Raw genomic sequence first — 10639 nt, forward strand, 5'->3', positions numbered from 1 at the left:
CAAAGAGTGTTTTATTCTTAATACAAATGTATATTAGAAGCGTAAAATGGCATAATAAAAGTTTACGTATGACATTGTGAAAATTTGGAGTTGAAATAGTGGGACCACTAAGAAATTTCATGGGACCACTAGCTCTTGGGCAACTTTTTCAACCCCTGTATATATGAAGGACACTCACAGAATTTTTGAGCCTTCTTCAAGACAAGTATTATCATAAATCAACTATTCAGCTGTACTCTTCTGGGACTCTATGATTATTTATATTTAAAATTCTGATGTGTTCAGATTAAATACTGGCAGTTGTTGAAACTAAAAATCCTGTGAGTGCCCTTCTTTGCAACAAATATAAATACAAGCCTTTTGAGAATTGTACCCAGGTCGATGCTACACCATAGAGGTTGGAGTGTTGGGCCACCGACTAATTTACATTATATATATATATATATATATATATATATATATATATATATATATATATATATATATATATATAAATATATATATATATATATACATATATATATATAGTTGTGGGGTCAATTTTGAGAATTCCAGTCGTTATGTCATTCCAAATGGCCTCTGTAGCCTTTGCCATAACATGTCTTAAAATCCTTTTTCAGAAGTGTGGTTCGTAGGTACAATTAGCGGCTTCCTGTTCACCAAAAGCAATGGTAAACCAATAAATATCTGCTAATTCTGAACACAAGGGATCCTAGAGAAGCTTTTGCAACCATCTGTCTTATGATTGCACAAGTTGTGTAAATAATTTTAGGGAGAAACCCTAAGTTTGCGAAAAAATTATGATTATTTTTTTTATATATGATAGCATTTGTCACTCATTTGACATGAAATATACTATAATGGGCCTAGATCAATACCTTGGGTTTGGTCTTAGTTTAGAAAGCTACATGTTTTGTGGCATGTTATAATGAATATTGTTATACACCTTTTTTTTTTTTTTTACTTTTTTAGGAATTTTACAATAAACTCTTAATTCTGTAAATAAATAGTTAGTTTGAACTATTATCCCATGAAAGCTATTTTCATTTTGAACTTTTTTTTTCATAGGTAAATACTGGTGCTTAGTGAAGGGGTTAATTTATTTTCAATATATTTGTTATATTATTTATGTATGGTTTAATTTGTACATCACAGATTTTATTTTATGAACTATTATAGGAATTGTTAGTGTCAAATCAAATTTAGCAGCTTTGGAAAACGCTAATTAAGTTTTTCTGTGCTGTTTTTGTCTCCCTTTACATGTGCTGATAATTTAACAATAACATGCCCTGGTTACTTCTTTTTCCTGTTAGAAGTTAGGAGATATAACTTAAATTATATGGTGTTCATTAGTACAAGATCTGCTGAAATATCCAATAGTTTGAACAGCCATAAATAGCATTACAACAGCTCAATAACTAATACCACTAATAAATAAAATAGTTTAAAGTTCAGTGTAGCCAGTCCTCAGTAAGGGGTTTATCACAGTCTTTTGACAGTTTGCCCACAAAATGACTTATGGCTTTCTGCCCGAATGGATAATCAAGTTTCACGGATGATAACAATGTAAAATCGATTTGTTTGTTAAAAGCCTGCAGCCGCAAAACCTTTTCAACAAAAAATCTCCCGAAAAGGCCTTTACGTGAGTTAAGTATCTGTTCTCAGAAAAGAAACTCTGAGGTCACCAGAAATTGACTGATACCATAGCCCATTCACACCTCTTAAGGTTAGAGTAAGGGTCTATTCAAGTAACCCTTTGTTCACTTATTGTAGGAAATTTCTCATTTACATGTGTGACATTAGCCTATTATACACTGATAAACCAAATAAATGCCATATGTATCATGGCATGATGGGCATACTTCAATATCATGCTTCGCATCAGGATCCCAACATCTACAAAGAGCATGCTTTTTAAAATCGTGTTTTAAAACGAGTTCATATAATTGAGACTTCCATAGGATCCTCTGTAATCTGGTTCCCAAACCCACTACTGCTAAATAATCTCAATACATATTGTATTATGTTATTATAAGCAGACTGTGCACCATTTTTTATCATTATATGGTCACTTTTAAACTTTGAAAAGTGTCACTTTTGACTATATTTATTTCTTTTGTTAGACCTTTCCATCTTCGCATGTTCTTTAAACAAGATGGCAACTACGTGTTTCTATGGAATGGAAAGATGTTCAAACAAGATTGTGCCTATGTGAACGGGTTTTATAAGGGACGCGCCTCCAAAGTCCAAACACTGTCACAACACAGTGGATTTCAAAGTGCTTGTGCCTATATTATTGAACTTGTAAATTGGAACGTGCCTTCGTGACCATGAGTTCAATAATGTGGGATTGCAATCATGTTTTAAAACCAGGGTTTGAAGACACCAGAACGGTCAGTAATAAACATGACAGTGAGCATGTAAACACTTGTTTATATAACTCAATATAATGGTACTCGGTTTATAGACTAAAAAAAAAATAAAAAAGCCAGACATGATTAAGGACATGTAGTCCGAAACGTTGTCTTATCTTTACCTTCTTGCAGTTAAGAAAAAGAACATTTGATGAAAATTAGTGCTGCTTTAATTACTGTGATTGATTTGACTTAGCCTCAATGCAGGGCTTGGTGCATTCCGTTTACCTGCACCAGTGCTGGGTGGATACTTTTTGGATTTCTAAAAAAGTCAGTATGGTAATGTGGGAGCTAGAACCTTTGAACCACATTGGCTGAACAGTTTGGCTACTCACGGCGCAGAGGTTCTGCTCTGGAAATACTTACAAAATATTATTATTTTTAGTAGATAGATGATAGACATATCTAATGGTTTTCAACTAAAATCGCCTTTAAAATCTATGGCATTTTTTGTAGATAAATAATTTGTTTTTCTAAAGGAATGTGATTACCCATATAGACAGACAGACAGATAGATAGATAGATAGATAGATAGATAGATCGATCGATAGATAGATCGATAAAACATTTAATACACGCTTCCATTTCTTGTTTAATCAGTTTTAATTATCTGTGTTTTATTTCAGATATTATTATTATTGGTTATTTGTAGAGCGCCAACAGATTCTGCAGATAAATTACAAATTTAGATAAATTATTAATACATGATTGTGGCAACATTACTTTTACATGTGTATAGTCTGTGTTTTACATAGTTTCCTTATAATTCACAGAAACACTTGCTTTTGCCATGTTTTGAAGGTGAAATCATTTTCATGTATTTAAAAAGGACTGTAAATTCAAAATTAAACTTTTATGAGTACAATATTACTTAACTTTCCAATTTACATGCATTCTGAAATGTACTTTGCTCTCCTGGTATCTTTTATTGAAGAGCATACCTATGTAGGCTAAGGAGTGTGCGCATGTCCTAATCACTATATGGCAACAGTGTGTTTTACAGTTAAGAACACTAGAGGGCATAATATTTACAACAATGTATAACAAACAATATTGTTGCACACTCTATAGTCAATTAGTGATCAAGACATATATTACAAGTGGAGAAGGCATGTGATAAATAACCAGCCATTACAAGTGGCTGATTATTGCTAACATGAGTTCGCGGTAGCAATTATCACTTATAAAATAAACCAAAGATCAGATCTCTGGTTAATTTTATAAATATGCCTCAAACTGCCCCTAAAATACAATGTGGGGTAAAGTTGTCGGGAGTGGGGTGAAAGAAAAAAAATGTCACTGAAAAGTTCCTTTATATTGAGGTCTACGGAAACTGGTCATTCCCTGTAAATATATATGTATATGTTTTTATAAATAATATGTATATATTAACCCCTTCACTACCGGGACTTTCAGAGAAAAACTTGCCCAAAATACCACATTTTTGCTGTCACTTCACTTAAACAGAAATAGAGCCTTGACTTTTTTTATTTACCTATCAAAACTATATATATATATATATATATATATATATATATATATATATATATTTTTTTTTTTTTATTTTAATTATTTTTTTAAGTAGACAACCCAAGGTATTGATGTAGGCCCATTTTGGTAAATGAAATGCCACCATTTCACTGCCAAATGCAATCAAATAAAAATAAAAAAAATAAATTGTTTCACAAATTTTGGGTTTCTCACTGAAATTATTTAAATACTGTTAAAAGCTTCTCTGGGATCCCCTTTCTTCAAAAATAGCAGACATATATGGCTTTGACATTTCTTTTTGTTAATTAGAAGGCCACTAATTGCTGCTGTGCACCACACTTCTATTACTCCCGGCAGTGAAGGGGTTAATTAGATAGCTTGTAAGGTTAATTTTAGCTTTAGTGTAGAGATTACCCTCCCACCTGACACTTCCCACCCCCTGATCCCTACCTGATCCCTCCCAAACAGCTCTCTTCTCTCCCTCATTTTTCAAAGAGGTGCACTGTCCAGATTCTCATTTTCTTGGAGGTCTGAAATCTAGGTATTTTTGTTAATTCAGTGGGCCTTGTCTACAGCAGAGCATGATGCTTTGTGCATTCACTAGCAAGTGTTCCACATTTTCAAGATATTTTATGTTAGCTTACTTGCTTTATTGGGTGCTTGATTCCCCACCCATGCCATTTCACCTATTTAAGGTTGCATCATTACTGATGCAGCTTTTAGCAGTTTGCCTGCATCCTGGAGTGTGTTAATTTTGCTTATTCTGTTGCTGACCCTTGCCTTGCATTTGCAACTGAAACTGTCTAATACAAACCATTTCCTCCATCCTGTTTCCTGTGGCTTATGGCAGTGTTTCTGTGTCTGAGAGAGAGTGTTTCTATGCGTGTGAGTGTGTTTCTATGTGAGTGTGTGTAAGTGTGTTTGTGTGTGTTTCTTTGTGTGGGCAGTGGGAGTATGTTTCTGTGTGAGAGAGTGTGTTTCTGTGTGTGAGAGAGTGTGTTCCTGGGTGTGTGAGTGTTTTTGTATATGTGTGTGAGTGAGTGTGTCTGTGCAAATGTTTCTGTGTGTGTGAGAGAAAAAGTGTCTGTGAGAGAACGTTTATGACTGTGTGTATGTGTGTGTAGGATAGTAGTTTTTCTGTGAAAGAGTATTTCTGTGTGCGTGTTTCTGTATGTGCATGTTTGTGTATGTGTATTATTACCTTTTACAGCATTTTCATGTTTGACTACACTCAGGAATAAAATGAACTCATGTTTTAGTCACCTGTCCAAAAATTGCACAGGTCGAAATTTTTGCGCACACTGCTTAAAAAAATTAGAGGGAAAATTACCCTTTGGGTCCTGGTTTATCAACCTGTGGTATGTATGATGCAGCTAATGTAAACATTCAATGTGACACAGAAATCATTATTTCTAGTTCTAACCTTAAGCACCCTCTAACAGTTCAAATTCTACTTCCTTGCCTGGTCCGATCAGCTGCTCACTCACTGTAACTGACTCACTTGTACTCAGAGAGATTAGGATCTGGCCAGTTATAAACATTTGAAGACTGGAGCTGGGAAAATGCCAGGCAAAGTGTATATCACTGTGGAAAGGTTTCAAACAGACATGCCAGATACAGAGGCCTACTTATCAAGCCGTCAACCGCAAATACGCTGGAATTCTGCAGCGTAATTGTGGCGAGCCTGATTCCCCTTAGTTATCAAAGCCTACAGATCGGCAAAAGTTGAAATCTGTGACGTAACATACGATCCGCCGGACTCAGTCCGACACAGATCGATGCTTATGTCATTACAGATGTTCCGAATGCACATTCGGCACTATCTGACAACTTTTGCTAGTTAACAAATACCTACAAGGGGCGGCGGATTGAGGAGTTAGCTGATTGGAACAGCCAATAGAATGCAAGCTTAATCCTATTGGCTGATTGGATCAGCCAATAGGAGGAAAGCTCAATCCTATTGGCTGATTGCAACAGCCAATAGGATTTTTTCAACCTTAATTCCGATTGGCTGATAGAATTCTATCAGCCAATTGGAATCTTGGATGACGTCATTTAAAGGAACATTCATTGTTCAAGAAGACATTGAACGAAGAGGATGCTCCACGTCGGATGTCTTGAAGATGGAGCCGCTCCGCGCCTGATGGATAAAGCTAGAAGATGCCATCTGGGTGAAGACTTCTGTGGGCTTGGATGAAGACTTCGGCCGCTTGGATGAAGACTTCTGCCGGCTTCGATGAGGACTTCTCCTGGCTTCTTTGAGGATGGATGTCGGATCTTAAACTGTAAGTGGATCTTCAGGGGTTAGTGTTAGGTTTTTTTAAGGGTTTATTGGGTGGGTTTTAGTTTTAGATTAGGGTTTGGGTAGCAATAGAGCTAAATGCCCTTTTAAGGGCAATGTCCATCCAAATGCTCTTTTCAGGGCAATGGGGAGCTTAGGTTTTTTTAGTTAGGTTTTTATTTGGGGGGTTGGTTGTGTGGGTGGTGGGTTTTACTGTTGGGGGGTATTTGTATTTTTTATTTACAGGTAAAAGAGCTGATTTCTTTTCTTTGGGGCAATGCCCAGCAAAAGGCCATTTTAAGGGCTATTTGTGGTTTATTGTAGGTTAGGGGTTTTTTATTTTTTGGGGGGGGGCTTTTTTATTTTCATAGGGCTCTTAGATTAGGTGTAATTAGTTTAAATATCTGATCATTTCTTTTTTATTTTGTGTAACTTAGTTGTTATTTTTTTTTAACTTTGTCATTTTTTATTGTAGATTTAAATTATTTGAGTAGGGTTAGGAGTTTAAATATATAATATAGTTAATGGGCTGGCCGTTAGGGGTTAATAGGTTTAGTAGGTGGTAGTGATATGGGAGGCCAAAGGTTTAGGGGTTAACACCTTTAGTTAGTTGCGGCGGGGTCCGGGAGCGGTGGGATAGGGGTTAATAACTTTATTAGAGTTGTGGTGGGCTTGGGAGCAGCGGGATAGGGGTTAATAACTTTATTTAGTTGTGGCTGGGTCCAGGAGCGGCGGGATAGGGGTTAATAACTTTATTAGAGTTTCGGTGGGCTCCGGGAGCAGTGGGATAGGGGTTAATAACTTTATTTAATTGCTTCGGGGTCCGGGAGCGGCGGGATAGGGGTTAAACATTTTAGTATAGTGTGGTGTTTAGTAACAGTATACAAATAAAGCTGTGAAAAAGCCGAAGAGCAGCGAGATCGATGACTGTTAGTTAACAATAGACCGCTGCTCATCGCCCTGTACTTGGTGCACGGCTTTTTGACAGCTTTCTATAGCTTTCGGCTGCGATGTTAGGCGATGTCAGGCGAGCGTATTGGTGCCGTCGAATGCAAGTAAGTTGACGGCTTGATAAGTAGGCCTCATAGGGTCACAATAAACTATCACAAAGAAAATATTGTATGATAAAATGTGCCAGGTAAAGAGTTCATATACCTAGGTATTTTAAAGGGAAGAGGGCCCGATATTAATGATCAGTGTTTTGTTGTTTTGATTGAGGGATGCATAGAAGAGAAGTGATATTTAGGGTTAAAGGGAAAGGAAGTCAAAATTAAACTTTTATTATTCAGATAGAGTGTGTAAATTTAAACATCTTTCCATTTTTTTTATTTATCTAATTTGTTTTGTTCTTTTGGTATGCTTTGTTGAAGTAGTGGCAATGCACTACTGGGAGCTAGCTGAACACATCTGGTAATGTCAGCTACAAATCAGCAGCTAGCATTCTACCTAGTATCCTCAGGGTCATACCTAGATAAGCTTAAGAGTAGCAATGCATTAACACCAGCTAGCTGCTGATTGGTAGCTGCAGATATATGCCTCTTGTCATTGGGCAACTAGATGTGTTTTTAGTTCTCAGTAGTGCATTGCCACTCCTCCAATAAAAGATATAAAGTGAATGAAGCAAACGGGATAATACAGGTAAATTGAAAAGTTTAACTGTGATGGATTCTTTAAGAAATCCCATTTGTAATATGATGCCCCTTTTGAATTCTCTAAAGGCAGATTTTACCTTGGGAACAGTGGACTTGATCACATATGTGGCGACAGGTGCAAAACCAAGCATCGCCAATTTTTAGTCTAATCGAGCGATCACATATATGGCACAGCAGACAAGTTACGCGTGTATATTTTACCCATCGCCCACAGTTTTTACTCCCATAAACTAACATAGAACTGGCATCACCAGTCGGTATCACATATGCAGTTCAAGGACTTACGCGCGCAGAATGGAGATATTTTACACCAATTCCACCTTGCCACACATGGGCAGGCACAGTAAGCCTTGCGCTGACTAAAAAAAGTACCATAACTCCCTAGAAGCCTTATCAAACACCTAAGGCATGCACAATATTAACCCCTAAACCGCCCCCCCCCATATCGCAACGACTAATAAAACATATTAACCCCTAAATCACCATCCCCCACATTGCAAACTACCTCATAAACGTATTGATCCCTAATCCCCCATCCCCCCACATCGCAATCACATCTTTCCATGGGGATGGGGATATCAGTTCGGGGGTGGCAGTGTCAGAGAGGGCTGGTTTGCCTAGTATAGTGAACAGTCGTGGAAGAGCAGCATACTATGGTGGGCAGTCCATCAAACATGGTAGAGGGGCATACTATAGTTAACAGTCCTTCAGTCATGGAAGAGGGGCATACAAGTCAGGGCCTGAGGCAGATGTTGGTGGTAGGAGACTCTATTATTAGGCAAGTTGATAGGGTAATTTGTCAGCCAGACCCTTTAAATAGAACAGTTTGCTGTCTTCCAGGGGCTCGTGTTAGGCATATTGTGGAGCGTATTCATAGATTGTTAGAGGGATGTGGGTCTGATCCTGCAGTCATGGTGCATATTGGTACTAATGAAGAAATCGGCGGGAGATGGAGAGTCCTAAAAATGACTTCAGGGAGTTAGGTAGCAAGCTTAAAGCAAGGATCTCCAAAGTAATATTTTCTGAGATATTACCAGTGCAGTGTGCTAACTCAGTAAGGCAGAAGGAGCTAAGGTCTGTTAATTCATGGTTAAAAACATGGTGTAAAGGGGAGCGGAGCCAACTGCCGAAGCGACTAGCAGCACATTTCAGGAGCTCCTGGCTTTGAAATTAAATATTGAGTTTTTCTGGGTTAATCCTTAAAATATTTGCTAACTCAAATTCAGACCCCTAGTCGAGACCACATATTACAGTCTCCAAACAGACTGAGCAGATAATTCACATGTTTAAGAAAGGACGCTGAACAGGAGACAGCGGTAGCTGATATAGAAGGTGATACCTTCATTACAGAGATCTGGGGGGTCTCTATCACGGGACAATGTTACTGGAGGCACCTGAAGACAAACTCTGCAATTTACTAAGAGATCATATACTTGATCTACTCTCAATACTCCTGAAGTGGTATGAGAAAATAGTCGTGCGTCACACTCCCCAAGATGGCGATGTACCACAGTTCACTACTCTTGATGACTACTATGGCGGTCTCCAGCATCAGATGAAAGAAAACATCCCAGACCAACTTACCCACTCTCCGGACTGTATAGTCAGCCCTACAATAATTAATGGAGACACTCGACTTCCTCATGACCATGGTGAGTCAGCAAAGAGCTGCGATACCGAAGATTACACTGTGGTGACTCCGGATGTTGCTGGCCTGAAAGAGGAACAGTACGCGACCGAGATGGAGAGCGACTGCGCTCCTGGTACACAAGCAGAGGCACATCAAGGCACTTCTAGAGGAGATACCGTGCTTGTTACAGAAGTGGCTAGTTTCTCAGGCGATATAACTTTTTTCCAGCTCCTAGACCATCTGTATAAAAGTCGGGAGGTAGAAGGCTCTGCAGTTTCTTTCAGTAATTTGTGTGACATACGCCCTATAACTTCCATGAGTGCATACATGGTCTGGAACACTTATCTAGGAGATCGTTAGTCCCCTTTCAAAGATCACCAGAGAGCCGGAATAGGATAAAGTTTCATTGACCTGGTCTGGCCTTACTGCGAATATGGTTAGATTAGGCTACATGATATTGGGACATAATGAACTTCTGCAGCCCTCATGAAAGCTGGCAAACTGTGTTTTTTATGTCAATTCTTTTTGCCTATTATATTTCTGTGTATCGCTTTAAGCCTATTTAATGTTTGTAATCAATAATGTTTCAGTTTGGTTGACCCCTCTGTCTACAAGTTACTATAGGGTGATTCATTCCTTGCTGCCATATAAACCAGAATACGGAGTTTTAGATTAGATAATAGTCAGAATCGTATGAGACAATGATTAACTATGCTTTATGATTCCTGTTACTCATGAACATGTGGCTCTAAACCTAACATTGTATAGACCTGTTGGCTAAGGACTATTATTATTATTAGGCATGCCCTTGATACATACACCCATTATGCTAATAGACCTAACTTACTATATCTCCTTGGTTAACATTATGTTACTGTGTTAAGTTTTAATATAAGATGTGAGATTGTTTTTGCAGATTACAGCTATGGTACCAGGTCTGATGACTGTCACAGTTTTTGGTATATCTACTGAGTTCTCAATGTTAAATGTACCTATAGGGTTTATTCTTCCATACATATTCCTATAGTAATCCCCATACACGGTCTACAAACCTAATTTATATTATTAATATTGTTCTTAATCTCACTGTTTACTCTACTATTCAGATAGTCCATAAGCTAGGAGGTTTTATATATAGCTGCATTGTCTTCCACTATTCACAATAACCTGA

The sequence above is a fragment of the Bombina bombina genome, chromosome 2, assembly GCF_027579735.1.
Source record: "Bombina bombina isolate aBomBom1 chromosome 2, aBomBom1.pri, whole genome shotgun sequence".
Classification (NCBI taxonomy): domain Eukaryota; kingdom Metazoa; phylum Chordata; class Amphibia; order Anura; family Bombinatoridae; genus Bombina; species Bombina bombina.